Raw genomic sequence first — 15,165 nt, 5'->3', positions numbered from 1 at the left:
CTATGAGGGGGACGACTTCTCTGATGATGTGACAGAGGAAGAAATGGGCGTCGATTAGAAAGATATAGGGGATCCAGCGTTTGACAGAGCTTTGGAAGAATCGCGATCGAATAAAACGGTTTTTTTTTAAAGATAACTGAGGGAAATTGAACTAAATGAGTATCTACATTTGTGTGTAGAATACGTAAAACTGGAGACGCAGCATCAAACTTTCGGCTAAATGTCATCCACCAAATTATGAAGTTATCTAGGTCTGATAAGTGCAAGAATTATCGCACAATCAGCCTAGCGGCTTATGCATTCAATTTTCTGGTAAGAATAGTATACAGACGTACTGACCTTTAAGCTTAACTGTGGAAGTACTGGACCATTTTTAATTATGCCTGGTACATATATATCTATTGTCTATAGAAAAGCCTCTAGCACTCTTAGGAGCGGAGTATGGGTGTTCAAAAAAATGGCTCCGAGCACTATGGGACTTAACATCTGTGGTCATCAGTCCCCTAGAACTTAGAACTACTTAAACCTAACTAACCTAAGGACATCACACACATCCATGCGCGAGGCAGGATTCGAACCTGCGACCGTAGCGGTCGCGCGGTTCTGGACTGAGCGCCTAGAACCGCTAGACCACCGCGGCCGGCGGAGTATGGGTGTGTAAGTTGTGAAAGTATTCTTCTTCATCTGTACAAGGTTGACTGACATGAGAACATAAGGTCTAGAAACATCACTGGAAAAGGTAAAAATAGAACTGAACGGAACAGACTGGATTTAATCCACAGATTATAAATATGGTTCAGATTTCGGCAAGTCAAAGTACAGGGGTGGACAAAAATATGGAAACGCAGCCAGAAATACAGCTTTCAATATAAATGTAGATGCTAGACAAGCCTACAGACTGCACTGTTGCATTTGACCACGAATAGCACCTGTGCAATGTCCTCGAAACGTTGCAAGAGTCAGTCGTGGTCAGAAAAGTGTACTGTGTAGTACTGAATGCATGATGTCGGTTCTACTGAATTCGAACGTGCGGAAATTGTTGGTGTTCATTTGGTGGATGCTTCTGTAAGCACGGCAGCTGAAGTATTGGGTTTTTCGAGAGGCACCCTACCTAAGATTAGTACTGCACACAGGAAAGGCCAAGAAACATTATCCGCTAAGTCACAACGCGGACGAAAGTGTGTATTGAGTGTGTCTGGCGGACAGTCACTGAAGAGTATTCAGAGGAAAAATAAGAGGACGATGGCTGTAGAAGTCACTGCAGACCGGAATGTTGCAATTGCGAACCCTGTCAGCACCAAAATAACACTGAGGGAGGCCCATAAGCAGCGAATTGCAAGGCGAGCAGGAATTACAAAGCTACTCACCTGTGATGGAAATGCGCGTAGCAGGAAAAAGTGGTGTCGAAGCCGTAAAACCTAAACTATGGAGCAGGGCAAAAAAATCGTTTGGTCGGATGAGTCTTATTTCACACTAATTCCAACTTCTAGGTGAGTTTACCTACCAAGAGTGAAACACAGCGTGGGTACGGTGATGATTTGGTTATCCCTATCGTGGTACTGCATGGGCTCCATAGTTTCTCAGCAAGGCCGCATTACTGCCAAGGACTATGTGACCAAACTGCATGATCAGATCCACCCACGGTGCAACGTTCGTTCCCCAATGGTGATGTGCGTTACAAGACGATAAGTTTCCTGCTCACACAGCTCACATGTCGAGGACTGATTTTGTGAGCCCGAGGATGAATTGTCGCATCTCTCCTGTGCACCACAGTCACAAGATCTTAATATTATTGAGCCTTTGTAGTCTACGATTGGTTGAAGTTTTGGTGATCTCTACCCACATTCATCGACGTTATCTGAACTTGCCAGTATTCTGCAGCAAGAATGGTACAAGATTCCATTGAAAACAATGCAGGATCTCTATTTATCCATTCCAAGGCGACTGGAAGCTGTTTTGAACGTAAATGATTTTCCTACGCCGTATTGCGTAAGGTGATGTACTGTGTATTTGGTGATAGCATATTTTTGTAAGTAATTGAATAATAAAACTGATTAATTAATATTAATTTAGTTTAAACTAGTCGTCTGTGTTAAAGTATTTCGACCTCGTACATCGAATGTGATACCACGGCTGCTTTTCAAACAAAAATGTGTCGTAAGTATACTGGCCATTAAAATTGCTACACCAAGAAGAAATGCAGATGATAAACGAGTATTCATTGGACAAACATATTATACTAGAACTGACATGTGATTACATTTTCACGCAATTTGGGTGCATAGACCCTGAGAAATTAGTACCTAGAACAACCACCTCAGGCCGTAATAACGGCCTTGATACGCCTGGGCATTGAGTCAAACAGAGCTTGGATGGCGTGTACAGGTACAGCTGCCCATGCAGCTTCAACACGATACCACAGTTCATCAAGGGTAGTGACTGGTGTATTGTGACGAGCCAGTTGTCGGCCACCATTGACCAGATCTTTTCAATTTGTGAGAGATCTGGAGAATGTGCTGGCCAGGACAACAGTCGAATATTTTCTGTATCCAGAAAGGCCCATACAGGATCTGCAACATGCGGTCGTGCATTATCCTGCTGAAATGTAGGGTTTCGCAGGGAACTAAAGGAGGTGTAGAGCCACGGCTCGTAACGCATCTGAAATGTAACGTCCACTGTTCAAAGTGCCGTCAATGCGAACAAGAGATGACCGAGACGTGTAACCAATGGCACCTCATACCATCACGCCGGGTGATACGCCAGTATGGCGATGACGATTACACGCTTCCAATGTGCGTTCACCGCAATGTCGCCAAACACGGATCCGACCATCATGATGCTGTAAACAGAACCTGGATTCATCCGAATAAATGATGTTTTGCCATTCGTGCACCCAGGTTCGTCGTTAAGTACACATCGCAGGCGATCCTGCCTGTGATGCAGCGTCAAGGGTAACCGCAGCCGTGGTCCCCGAGCTGATAGTCCATGCTGCTGCAAACATCGTCGAACTGTTAGTGCAGGTGGTTGTTGTCTTGCAAATGTCCCCATCTGTTGACTCAGGGATCGAGTCGTGGCTGCAAGATCCGTTACAGGCATGCGGATAAGATGCGTGTCATCTCGACTGGTAGTGATAGGAGGCCGTTGGGATCCAACACGGCGTTCCTTATTACCCTCCTGAACCCACCGATTCCATATTCTCCCAACAGTCATTGGATCTCGACCAATGCGAGCAGCAATGTCGCGATACGATAAACCGCAATCGCGATGGGCTACAATCCGACCTTTATCAAAGTCAGAAACGTGACGGTACGCATTTCTCCTCCTTACACGAGGCATCACAACAACGTCTCACCAGGCAATGCCGGTCAACTGCTGTTTGTGTATGAGAAATCGGTTGGAAACTTTCCTCATGTCAGCACGTTGTAGGTGTCGCCACCGGCGCCAACCTTGTGTGAATGCTCTGAGAAGCTAATCATTTGCATATCACAGCATCTTCTTCCTGTCGGTTAAATTTCGTGTCTGTAGCACGTTATCTTCGTGGTGTAGCAATTTCAATGGCCAGTAGTGTGAGTTTAAAACTGCTCTTATACGCAGCCTTGTGAGATAGGTTCATGGAAGCCATACCTCAATAAACATTTTACGTCACTGCCAGGAAGCGACTTTCGTGTCTTCCAATAAACGTTAATAATCGACATAATTTCTAAAAGGGAAATCAAAAGCGAAAAGCTGCATCGTATGGAGAAAGTTGATAATATAAGAGAAAGATTTATCTGAAAAGGAATGTGTGCAGTCCTAAAGCATTGGTTGCACACCGAGCAGCAGAGAGCCGCAAAACGGCATCAAGAGGAGCTGACGCGCGCACCAATGGAAAGAGTGGACAGCGCCATTCTCCAGGAAAGAGCTCAGCCACCCCCCCCCCTCCCCGCCCCATCCTGTAAACGCTGACTGCACCAGCCGCCCATCGCTGGTCGGCTCCAGTTCTGTCGCAGACTTCCAGAGCATCAGTAGTGAGTAACAGGAAGGCCATACTTAGCCTCTGTTCAGCGAGTAGTAATAGTATGTAAATTTAACTGCATGTAAGAGGCACAGGAAGCACCTCAAACATCTCGCAACTACAAGTTACGTTTTTTTTTTTTAATTTTAGAAATCAAGTGTTCTATTAATCGTAAAGTTTAATGTACAGATCATTCTGGATTCCTGCCACCGGCCATCCCAACTTCTCTCCTCCTGTCACGCGAAAATTTGGATTAGGATGAACAGAGCACCTTCCTTGTGAAGCAGTTGATTAGGAATATTTCGAGTGCTTGCAACCGATTTTTGAGGTAAGAAAAAAGTGGAGACGGAAGAGAATTACACACTCTAACAAACAATTGAATTACCCAGAAGACATGGTCGCATGTTAACGAAAATCTGTACAGATACACACCAGCGGCTAGCATGTAAATTGTAAGTAGGCTGTTTAGGTTTTTTTATTGGTAACGCCACGTAGCGCTCTGTATGAAAATCACTGGCTGTCCTGTGTGCAGTCTGTGGCTGGGTGTCATTGTTGTAATATTCGCTATTGTAGTGTTGGGCTGTTGGCTGTTAACAACGCGTAGCGTTGCGCAGTTGGAGGTGAGCCGCCAGCAGTGGTGGATGTGGGGAGAGATATGGCGGAGTTTTTTGAGAGCGGATGATCTGGAGTCAGTAAATTTGTAAGACTGGATGTCATGAACTGTTATATATATATATTATGACTTTTGAACACTATTAAGGTAAATACATTGTTTGTTCTCTATCAAAATCTTTCATTTGCTAACTATGCCTATCAGTAGTTAGTGCCTTCAGTAGCTTGAATCTTTTATTTAGCTGGCAGTAGTGGCGCTCGCTGTAAGAATTGCGTTTCTCTCACATACGTAGAGCGGCTACCAAAGTGCATTAAGGTTGTTCAGACTTCTTTGAATATGCGAAGGTTGCCAAGAAAGTAATGCACCGCATTTTTTTTCTTCAACAATCCATTATTGAACACAATGAGGGTTACACACACGAAAGGACGGTGTTTTATATATACACCGTATTTTTCCACGTAATCTTCATCCCGTTCTATGGCCTTCCTCCAGCACGAAGCAAGGGCGTGTATGCCCTGTCGGTACCAATCCTTGTCCTGGTGGCGAAGCCAGTGCATCACTGTGTGAATCACCTCCTCTTCGTCCTCAAAATGTCTTCCTTTAATGGCCCAAACAAGTGGAAGTCCGAGGTGGGCTAGGTCGGGTCTGTTAGGTGTGACAGCCGTGGATGGCCTCACTGACCGCTGCAAATCGTGGATCTCCGCCGAACCACCTTATAAACATTCACTTCACCCTCCTTGCCCAGCGACGAACTGTAGATCTGTCGACACCAAATGCTCCATAGACATTGTACAAGCGTTATGAATATTTCCCACAGTTTCTTTCCCTGCAGTGAGAAATTCAGTGACGGCACGTTGTTTGTAAAGTACATCACCTACAGAACCATTTTGAAACTGTCCTGAAGCTACATTGTCTGTCGAAAATGACGGAAACTTGGCGCCTGTGTAACATTTCGCATTCGTAGCATTTTTTCGGCTGATAGAAAAAAAACCCATGAACCATGGACCTTGCCGTTGGTGGGGAGGCTTGCGTGCCTCAGCGATACAGATGGCCGTACTGTAGGTGCAGCCACAACGGATGTGTATCTGTTGAGAGGCCAGACAAACATGTGGTTCCTGAAGAGGGGCAGCAGCCTTTTCAGTAGTTGCAGGGCAACAGTCTAGATGATTGACTGATCTGGCCTTGCAACACTAACCAAAAGGGCCTTGCTGTCCTGGTACTACGAACGGCTGAAAGCAAGGGGAAACTACAGCCGTAATTTTTCCCGAGGACATGCAGCTTTACTGTATGACTAAATGATGATGGCGTCCTCTTGGGTAAAATATTCCGGAGGTAAAATAGTCCCCCATTCGGATCTCTGGGCGGGGACTACTCAAGAGGACTTCGTTATCAGGAGAAAGAAAACTGGCGTTCTACGGATCGGAGAGTGGAATGTCTGATCCCTTAATCGGGCAGGTAGGTTAGAAAATTTAAAAAGGGAAATGGGTAGGTTAAAGTTAGATATAGTGGGAATTAGTGAAGTTCGTTGGCAGGAGGAACAAGACTTTTTGTCAGGCGATTACAGGGTTATAAATACAAAATCAAATAGGGGTAATGCAGGAGTAGGTTTAATAATGAATAAAAAAATAGGAGTGCGGGTTAGCTACTACAAACAGCATAGTGAACGCATTATTGTGGCCAAAACAGACACAAAGCCCATGCCCACTACAGTAGTACAAGTTTATATGCCAACTAACTCTGCAGATGATGAAGAAATTGATGAAATGTATGACGAGATAAAAGAAATTATTCAGGTAGTGAAGGGAGACGAAAATTTAATAGTCATGGGTGACTGGAATTCGAGTGTAGGAAAAGGGAGAGAAGGAAACATAGTAGGTGAATATGGATTAGGGGGAAGAAATGAAAGAGGAAGCTGCCTTGTAGAATTTTGCACAGAGCATAACTTAATCATAGCTAACACTTGGTTCAAGAATCATGAAAGAAGGTTGTATACATGGAAGAATCCTGGAGATACTAGAAGGTATCAGATAGATTATATAATGGTAAGACTGAGATTTAGGAACCAGGTTTTAAATTGTAAGACATTTCCAGGGGCAGATGTGGATTCTGACCACAATCTATTGGTTATGAACTGCAGATTGAAACTGAAGAAACTGCAAAAAGGTGGGAATTTAAGGAGATGGGACCTCGATAAACTGAAAGAACCAGAGGTTGTAGAGAGTTTCAGGGAGAGCATAAGGGAACAATTGACAGGAATGGGGGAAACAAATACAGTAGAAGAAGAATGGGTAGCTCTGAGGGATGAAGTAGTGAAGGCAGCAGAGGATCAAGTAGGTTAAAAGACGAGGACTAATAGAAATCCTTGGGTAACAGAAGAAATATTGAATTTAATTGATGAAAGGAGAAAATATAAAAATTCAGTAAATGAAGAAGGCAAAAAGGAATACAAACGTCTCAAAAATGAGATCGACAGGAAGTGCAAAATGGCTAAGCAGGGATAGCTAGAGGACAAATGTAAGGATGTAGAGGCTTGTCTCACTAGGGGTAAGATAGATACTGCCTACAGGAAAATTAAAGAGACCTTTGGAGAGAAGAGAACCACTTGTATGAATATCAAGAGCTCAGATGGCAACCCAGTTCTAAGCAAAGAAGAGAAATCAGAAAGGTGGAAGGAGTATATAGAGGGTTTATACAAGGGCGATGTACTTGAGGACAATATTATGGAAATGGAAGAGGATGTAGATGAAGATGAAATGGGAGATAAGACACTGCGTGAAGAGTTTGACAGAGCACTGAAAGACCTGAGTCGAAACAAGGCCCTGGGAGTAGACAACATTCCATTAGAACTACTGATGGCCTTGGGAGAGCCAGTCATGACAAAACTCTACCATCTGGTGAGCAAGATGTATGAGACAGGTGAAATACCCACAGACTTCAAGAAGAATATAATAATTCCAATATCAACGAAAGCAGGTGTTGACAGATGTGAAAATTACCGAACTATCAGTGTAATAAGTCACAGCTGCAAAATACTAACGCGAATTCTTTACAGACGAATGGAAAAACTAGTAGAAGCCGATCTCGGGGAAGATCAGTTTGGATTCCGTAGAAATGTTGGAACACGTGAGGCAATACTAACCTCATGACTTATCTTAGAAGAAAGATTAAGGAAAGGCAAATCCACGTTTCTAGCATTTGTAGACTTAGAGAAAGCTTTTGACAACGTTAACTGGAATACTCTCTTTCAAATTCTGAAGGTGGCAGGGGTCAAATACAGGGAGCGAAAGGCTATTTACAATTTGTACAGAAACCAGATGGCAGTTCTAAGAGTCGAGGGGCATGAAAGGGAAGCAGTGGTTGGGAAAGGTGTGAGACAGGGTTGTAGCCTCTCCCCGATGTTATTCAATCTGTATATTGAGCAATCAGTAAAGGAACAAAAGAAAAATTCGGAGTAGGTATTAAAATTCATGGAGAAGAAGTAAAAACTTTGAGGTTCGCCGATGACATTGTAATTCTGTCAGAGACAGCAAAGGACTTGGAAGAGCAGTTGAACGGAATGGACAGTGTCTTGAAAGGAGGATATAAGATGAACATCAACAAATGCAAAACGAGGATAATGGAATGTAGTCAAATTAAATCGGGTGATGCTGAGGGAATTAGATTAGGAAATGAGGCACTTAAAGTAGTAAAGGAGTTTTGCTATTTAGGGAGTAAAATAACTGATGATGGTCGATGTAGAGAGGATATAAAATGTAGACTGGCAATGGCAAGGAAATCGTTTCTGAAGAAGAGAAATTTGTTAACATCGAGTATAGATTTAAGTGTCAGGAAGTCGTTTCTAAAAGTATTTGTATGGAGTGTAGTCATGTATGGAAGTGAAACATGTCCGCATCTCGTGGTCGTGCGGTAGCGTTCTCGCTTCTCACGCCCGGGTTCCCGGGTTCGATTCCCGGCGGGGTCAGGGATTTTCTCTGCCTCGTGATGACTGGGTGTTGTGTGACGTCCTTAGGTTAGTTAGGTTTAAGTAGTTCTAAGTTCTAGGGGACTGATGACCATAGATGTCAAGTCCCATAGTGCTCAGAGCCATTTGAACCCTTTTTTGAAACATGGACAATAACCATGTTGGACAAGAAGAGAATAGAAGCTTTCAAAATGTGGTGCTACAGAGGAATGCTGAAGATAAGGTGGGTAGATCAAGTAACTAATGAGGAGGTACTGAATAGGATTGGGGAGAAGAGAAGTTTGTGGCACAACTTGACTAGAAGAAGGGATCGGTTGGTAGGACATGTTTTGAGGCATCAAGGGATCACAAATTTAGCATTGGAGATCAGCGTTGAGGGTAAAAATCGTAGAGGGAGACCAAGAGATGAATACACTAAGCAGATTCAGAAGGATGTAGGTTGCAGTAGGTACTGGGAGATGAAGAAGCTTGCACAGGATAGAGTAGCATGGAGAGCTGCAACCAGTCTCAGGACTGAAGACCACAACAACAACAACAACAACAACAACAACAAAAAATCGGTGCATCGCTTTCTGGGTGACTCTCATGTAAGGGGACGTGAACAACGTCAGATGTTAAGTGATCACTGTGAAAATCGTTGTCAGCACCTCACAGAGTTTGAAAGTGGCCTCACTGTAGGTCTCCATTTGGCCGGCTGGACGAATTTTACAATATCAAAATTTGTGGGTGATTCGCATGTGACAGTGGATCGATGTTCAGCTGTATCAGAACGTCAGGATAGGCATCCTTCCGATCGACTATGTCTCATCATCATAAACGAGGATCGCCATATGGTGCACAGGCACATCGTGATGCCTTCATAACCGTGCACATCATCCGAGAACCATTAACTGACGCCGTACAACTTTCTGTGTCATCTTGCGCCATTGATTAGTGACTAGCAAGACCTGGACTAGGGAATACTGCCCCATTAATAGGCTGCCAACACCACAACACAAACGGCTTCTTGCGTTGTGTGGTTTTGGTACGAATGTCACTTCGCTCCTTTCTTGTACCAAACGTGAATAGATCACGGAAACAAGATTGTTAGTAAGCGTCTATATAGGTTCGAATCTCTCTAATTTATCTTCGCGGTCTTTTAGTCGTACGCTCTCGGAACTTTAATAATAAACCACACCGGGATGCAGAACGCCTCTCTTACAACGTCTGACTCTGGAGTTCGTTGACAATCTCTGTGATGCTTTCGTGCTTACTGAATGAACACGTTACGGAACGCGCTGCTCTTCTTTGGATCTTCTCTATTTCTTCTATCAGTCCTTTCTGGTACGGAATATTGACAAAGACTATAGGTCGAACAAGTGTTTGTAAGCTACTTCCTTTGTTGACGGACTACATTTCCTGAGAATTCTTCGAATGATTCCCAGTCTGACATCTACCTCATTAGCGATTCATTTTATGCAGTCGCTCCATTTCAAATCACCAGATATTGCGTTTTGTGGGATGCCGTGGAGTGTTGTGAATGGGGTTCAGAGGTGAATCACGATTACGCACTCTCCTGGATGATAATTTGCGAGTATGGCTGTGAAAGGGGGAGACTTCTCGCTCTTCAAAAGATTTGCAGAGATGCAGCCGTTTTACTTCGGGTCTCATGGTACTGAACGTCATCGGGTATGACTTCGTATCATGGCTGGTAGTGATTGAGGGAACTCTACACGACGCAACGATATGTCACTAACATACTGAGCGCTCATATCTTACCTCTAACACGGTAGAGCTGTGGTGGCATTTTTCAACAGGACAATGCTCACCCACACATGGCTACGAACGGTCTGCGTGACGATGAGGTATTTCCGTGGCCAGCAATATTCATAAATCTGTCCCTGATAGAAGATGTGTGGGACCAGCTCGGACGTCAAATCCGTACGTTTCATTTCGTTTATTCTTTTTCTTCTGATTGCTTCACTTTTTTTGTCAGGTAGTGTACGTCACAGCAGGATAAATATGTAACTATATCACACCTGCCAATCAAACTGCCATTTGACAAAAACCATTCCGTTTAACAGACGAGAAATATTTACATCACGAATTTGAAAAGCATTTCAATATAAAAGGTGTGACTATGGCTGCTTTGCGAGCTAGACAGTGACTGTGCTGCGAGCTCTAGTAGGAAACTGTTTCTGTTGCCGCCGCGTCTGCTGCCTCTACGGCACTGTGTGTGACCTGTTGCGGTCGGCTGTATATTCCGCCGGCAGCCACCACCGCTCGTAATGTAGCAGCCACTACTACGGGAAGTACCTGTCAAGCAGCGTCACACGTGGCGCGTCTGACTGCAGATTTCTCACAGCGGTACCGACGCTTGCAAGCTAGATTTGAAGAATTATTCGGTAACCGATCACTTAGCAAATGCACCTCAGGATTGAAAGGTGTGGCCATCATCATAAATCTGAGTACTTAGTGGTATACGCATCACATGAGATAATTTATTATCCTCTGCTGAGTGCTGCAATGTGCTGTTACCAATTGACATCCGTTACACTCGAGTAGGATACTCGCTGGGACGCATTCTCACAGATATATTGTTAAAATTTCGGGCCGGTCCTCCTTAGCTGATGGTGCAACATTGTTTATCTTTTACATTTACTTCTTGATTTACCTTATCCCTTTGTTAGCTTTTATTGTTGTTTTAACCAAACACATGTCACTAAATTGTTTAGGCGTCATCAGTGCTCGGCCAAGAAATAAATGAATTAGTTGTTTACTTAACAAAAGGGAGTCGTGATCAGAGATGTTTAATGGTTCATAAAACATAAGATACACAAAACTAAGTGCTCAAGCCATTTCGTTTTCCTATAAATTCTTCCATTATTATGTTAATCTAAAAGTACTGCTACTAAACACTACGTACCTCAAAATAAAATATCTATGGTTAAGCGATCAATAATTTCTTTTGTTTATTTTGAAGCCGCTGAAAATGCCTACAACAATTGCTTGAAACATATTTGGTTAAATAAGGAGGTGACATCGACACTGAGACGTAGTTCCCGCAATACTGTTAGGAATAAAATATGAATAAAAATAATTTAAAAAATATGTCTCCCGCGCAAGGTAGCAATTCCTAATGCACAATCAACAGATATAAAATGTTTAGCTTCGAATAGGATGATAATGCGAACTGCAGTGCCGTAAGACCACTCTGCTATTTATGATAATGCAGTTCACACTGACGTGCTATTCGTAGACAAATATTTTATATCTTTTGATGGTGCAATAGGTATTGTAACTAGTCATAAGTTAATAAAATATTTTGCGCGAGAGGCAGATAATTTTTGTCTTAGGAAACGTTTGGTTATAACGAAAATAATAAAAAATCTACTGCAAAAGGCGAGTAATATTTCTCCTTTTCTTCAAGACAGACAGCACTTTTCCAGTAAGTTCTCCGTCATCGCAGAGTAATATTTTGGCTCAAGACTTTCTTTTTTGAAATAACAGGGAAACTGTGGAATTTTGGAGCTTTTGCTAAACGCTACTGCCAGAAGTCACTTTGGACTTAGGTTGTATGGAACTACGCTGAACACTCCTGAAAAGAAAGGGAATTTATTTATGTCAATTTTGGTAATTACTTCCTTCTGTAAACGAACGTTGAATCTAAGCTGTGTAATTACTGTTCACGTTCACGTCCAGAGGGTCACATAACGCCGACCGCCCATCGCCTTACCCTCTAGTAACGGCGTAATTTCAGTGTGATATGGTGGGGCATGCTGTCTCTACTTGGCTTTCCCAGCCGTACCAGGACCACTATTTTTAACTCAATTACTTTAATAGTTGACTCCAAGAGACTCAGTTATGTTACTGTAACGCTTCACCAAGGAAAGAAGTGTGTCATTACCGGGAAATGAACACGAGTCCTCCGCATGACGGTCATATTCACTTATAGCACTGCTACGAGGAAAAGAAGGATTTCTTTATAATTTGTTTCAGGAACACATGCACAACAGTCTCTTGTTTGTTATGTAAATTTTGAATGTTTTTAGGATTCTTTCCAGTAAAATTTTCTATGCGTCTAAAGTTTTAAGACGCACATCGCGAGTTTTACAAGCTCGCGGCTTTCGTTTTTATAGTCTGCTTTTAACGGTATTGCAGTTTTTATTAGAAATTAAGAAACACACATTGAACTGAACTGAACCGTACTGACGCAAAAATACGGAGAATGGGCTCAAATTGAAGACTTTGAAACCATCGTAAAAATTAATGTCAGAATTTTTTTTGTCTATAAAGTGCAAGTAAAGTAACTGAAGGTGCATAAATGTCTCGCTGAAATGTGTACGCCAACTTGACTTCAACAGTGTGTCACTAATTTTCAATAAAAATGTTCATTCAGATTCTGTGAAATTCAACATTATTATGCAAACTTCTCTGAATTACATATACTAGCATACACTGCAGCAGTTCTCTCCATTTCCGAAGCTATTGTAACAGCATTTACGTACGTTGAGTGATGTAGAACATTTATCGTCTATATACACAATCTATCAATCAACTCAGGTGCTGTGGGAATTGGTAACATAATCGACTGCCCACAGTTGAGCATAAAAAAATATGGTCATCAAAGAAAAATTCTCATTTATTCTCTCACATTTTTCTTCAGCTAGAAAACAATCGAAATTTCTGTTTCACAACAATACCAGGAGTATACGATCTTTATAACACATCAATGCGCTGGAATGAGCGAGGACGCTACGACAGCCTTCTAGTAAAATTTTTGGCATTAAAGAAACGCACTGTTTTCGAACTGTAGCTTGCCTTCGTCGAATAGATATCACAGATTGAAAGGAATTGGGTACGTAATTAGAAGGGGTACTCTCACCGTTGTTACGGAAATTCGCCCTAATGAGGGAACTAACACAACAATTCACCTGCATGTCTGGCGGGAAGCGGAATACAGTAGACTCCACTGTTGACGAAGAGCGGGGTTCCTCTTCCTCCGGCATGCGCCTACGATCCAACTTGGCGCACTGTCGGGAACGCGCGTTTGCTCGTTAGCGGGCGGCGGTTCATTATCGACACACTTAATCGACTCTCCGGCGGTCGACGTGACACGTCGCCTGCGAGGCGGGCAGACCCGCGGCACGGACGTCGCCTGGCTCCGGCTGCGTCTGCGGCTGCGGCCGGGTAGGCGTGGCGCTCGCGAGACACTGTGCATCCGCCGCCAACGCCGCCGCCCCCTCTGCCTGCCTCTGAAATCGTCTCCGGGTCAGTGGGCAGGCCTGACGAGGGCGGGCAAGGCGCCAGCGCCAGGTGGAAAGGGGGAGGGGAGGGGGCGGTAGGGCCGGACGCCCCTCCACCGCCCCCCCCCCTCACAACCCCCTCCAGCACCGCCTTGTACGCGCGCCTCTCCTCGCCTCGTTGCAGCCTGCCGCGATGAGAAAAGATCGATTCCTGCCGCCAACAACGGCTTTCGCACTTCCAAAATATGCGAGGATACGAATGCAGACGAACTCTCGGCGTACTTGCTTTATCACAACACATCCTGTTAAATAATAGTGGTTTTGATACTATTATTTAGCCATGGTGTAATATTTTGGGCAGTACATTCAGCAAACATGGCCATATAAACATTTCTAACAGAGATGTCAATTCACAATCGTGTAGAAGACCTTTGTTTAATATGACACATCTGGTAACACACTACGAACATTCATATACTAATTGCACAAAAGTATTGATTTGAAGTGTTGATCAAGACACTATTCCTATCCACTTTCATTTTTCTCCCCGACTATATTTACAGATAGATATGCAAAAGAAAAAAACGTTTAATACACTACTGGCCATTAAAATTGCTACACCACGAAGATGACGTGCAACAGACGCGAAATTTAGCCGACAGGAAGAACATGCTGTGATATGCAAATGATTAGCTTTAAGAGCATCCACACAAGGTTGGAGCCGGTGGCGACACCTACAACGTGCTGACATGCGGAAAGTTGAGCAGGACCGTTTTGCAGGAAATTTAATGTAGTTAAATTTTGTACTGTGATACGTTCTCGCTGGAGGCCAGCGTTGTCGAGCAATTAAAACAATAAAAAATAACGTACAAAAGTGACCTTCGAACGCACCTCCACCTCACTTACCCCTCACTAGTCTGGACTTCCGTTATGTTTTTCGTGGCACTCTCTCCTACCACTGTAAAAAATTTACCGACTACACGAACTATTCCCAATATTCGACCATTTTTTTAATCTCTATTGATTGGACTATTTCGCCAGTAGAAAGAAACGACATTTGCAAACGTTACGTTAAAACTACTTACATTGTAAATTCGATCCAAATGTAACGCTTGGAAGTGCAATAGTTTCTTAGTCAGAAGGCCTTACGAATACAACGATGTCATTATTTATTTTACGCTGTTAAAATTCAGGAAAATCTTAGGTAAAATTTATACAAACGTAAGTTTTATGGTGGTCCATTGATAGTGTCCGTGCCAAATATCTCACGAAATAAGAAGAACGAATCTGTTTGAGCGTGACGGAAGAAAACAGATGGCAAGGTCACATTGATAGAAACTGCATTTTTTAAAACTAAGTACCCACCCCCCAT

The sequence above is a fragment of the Schistocerca americana genome, chromosome 3 (genome assembly GCF_021461395.2).
Source record: "Schistocerca americana isolate TAMUIC-IGC-003095 chromosome 3, iqSchAmer2.1, whole genome shotgun sequence".
Lineage (NCBI taxonomy): Eukaryota > Metazoa > Arthropoda > Insecta > Orthoptera > Acrididae > Schistocerca > Schistocerca americana.
Note: the sequence above shows the minus strand (reverse complement) of the source record.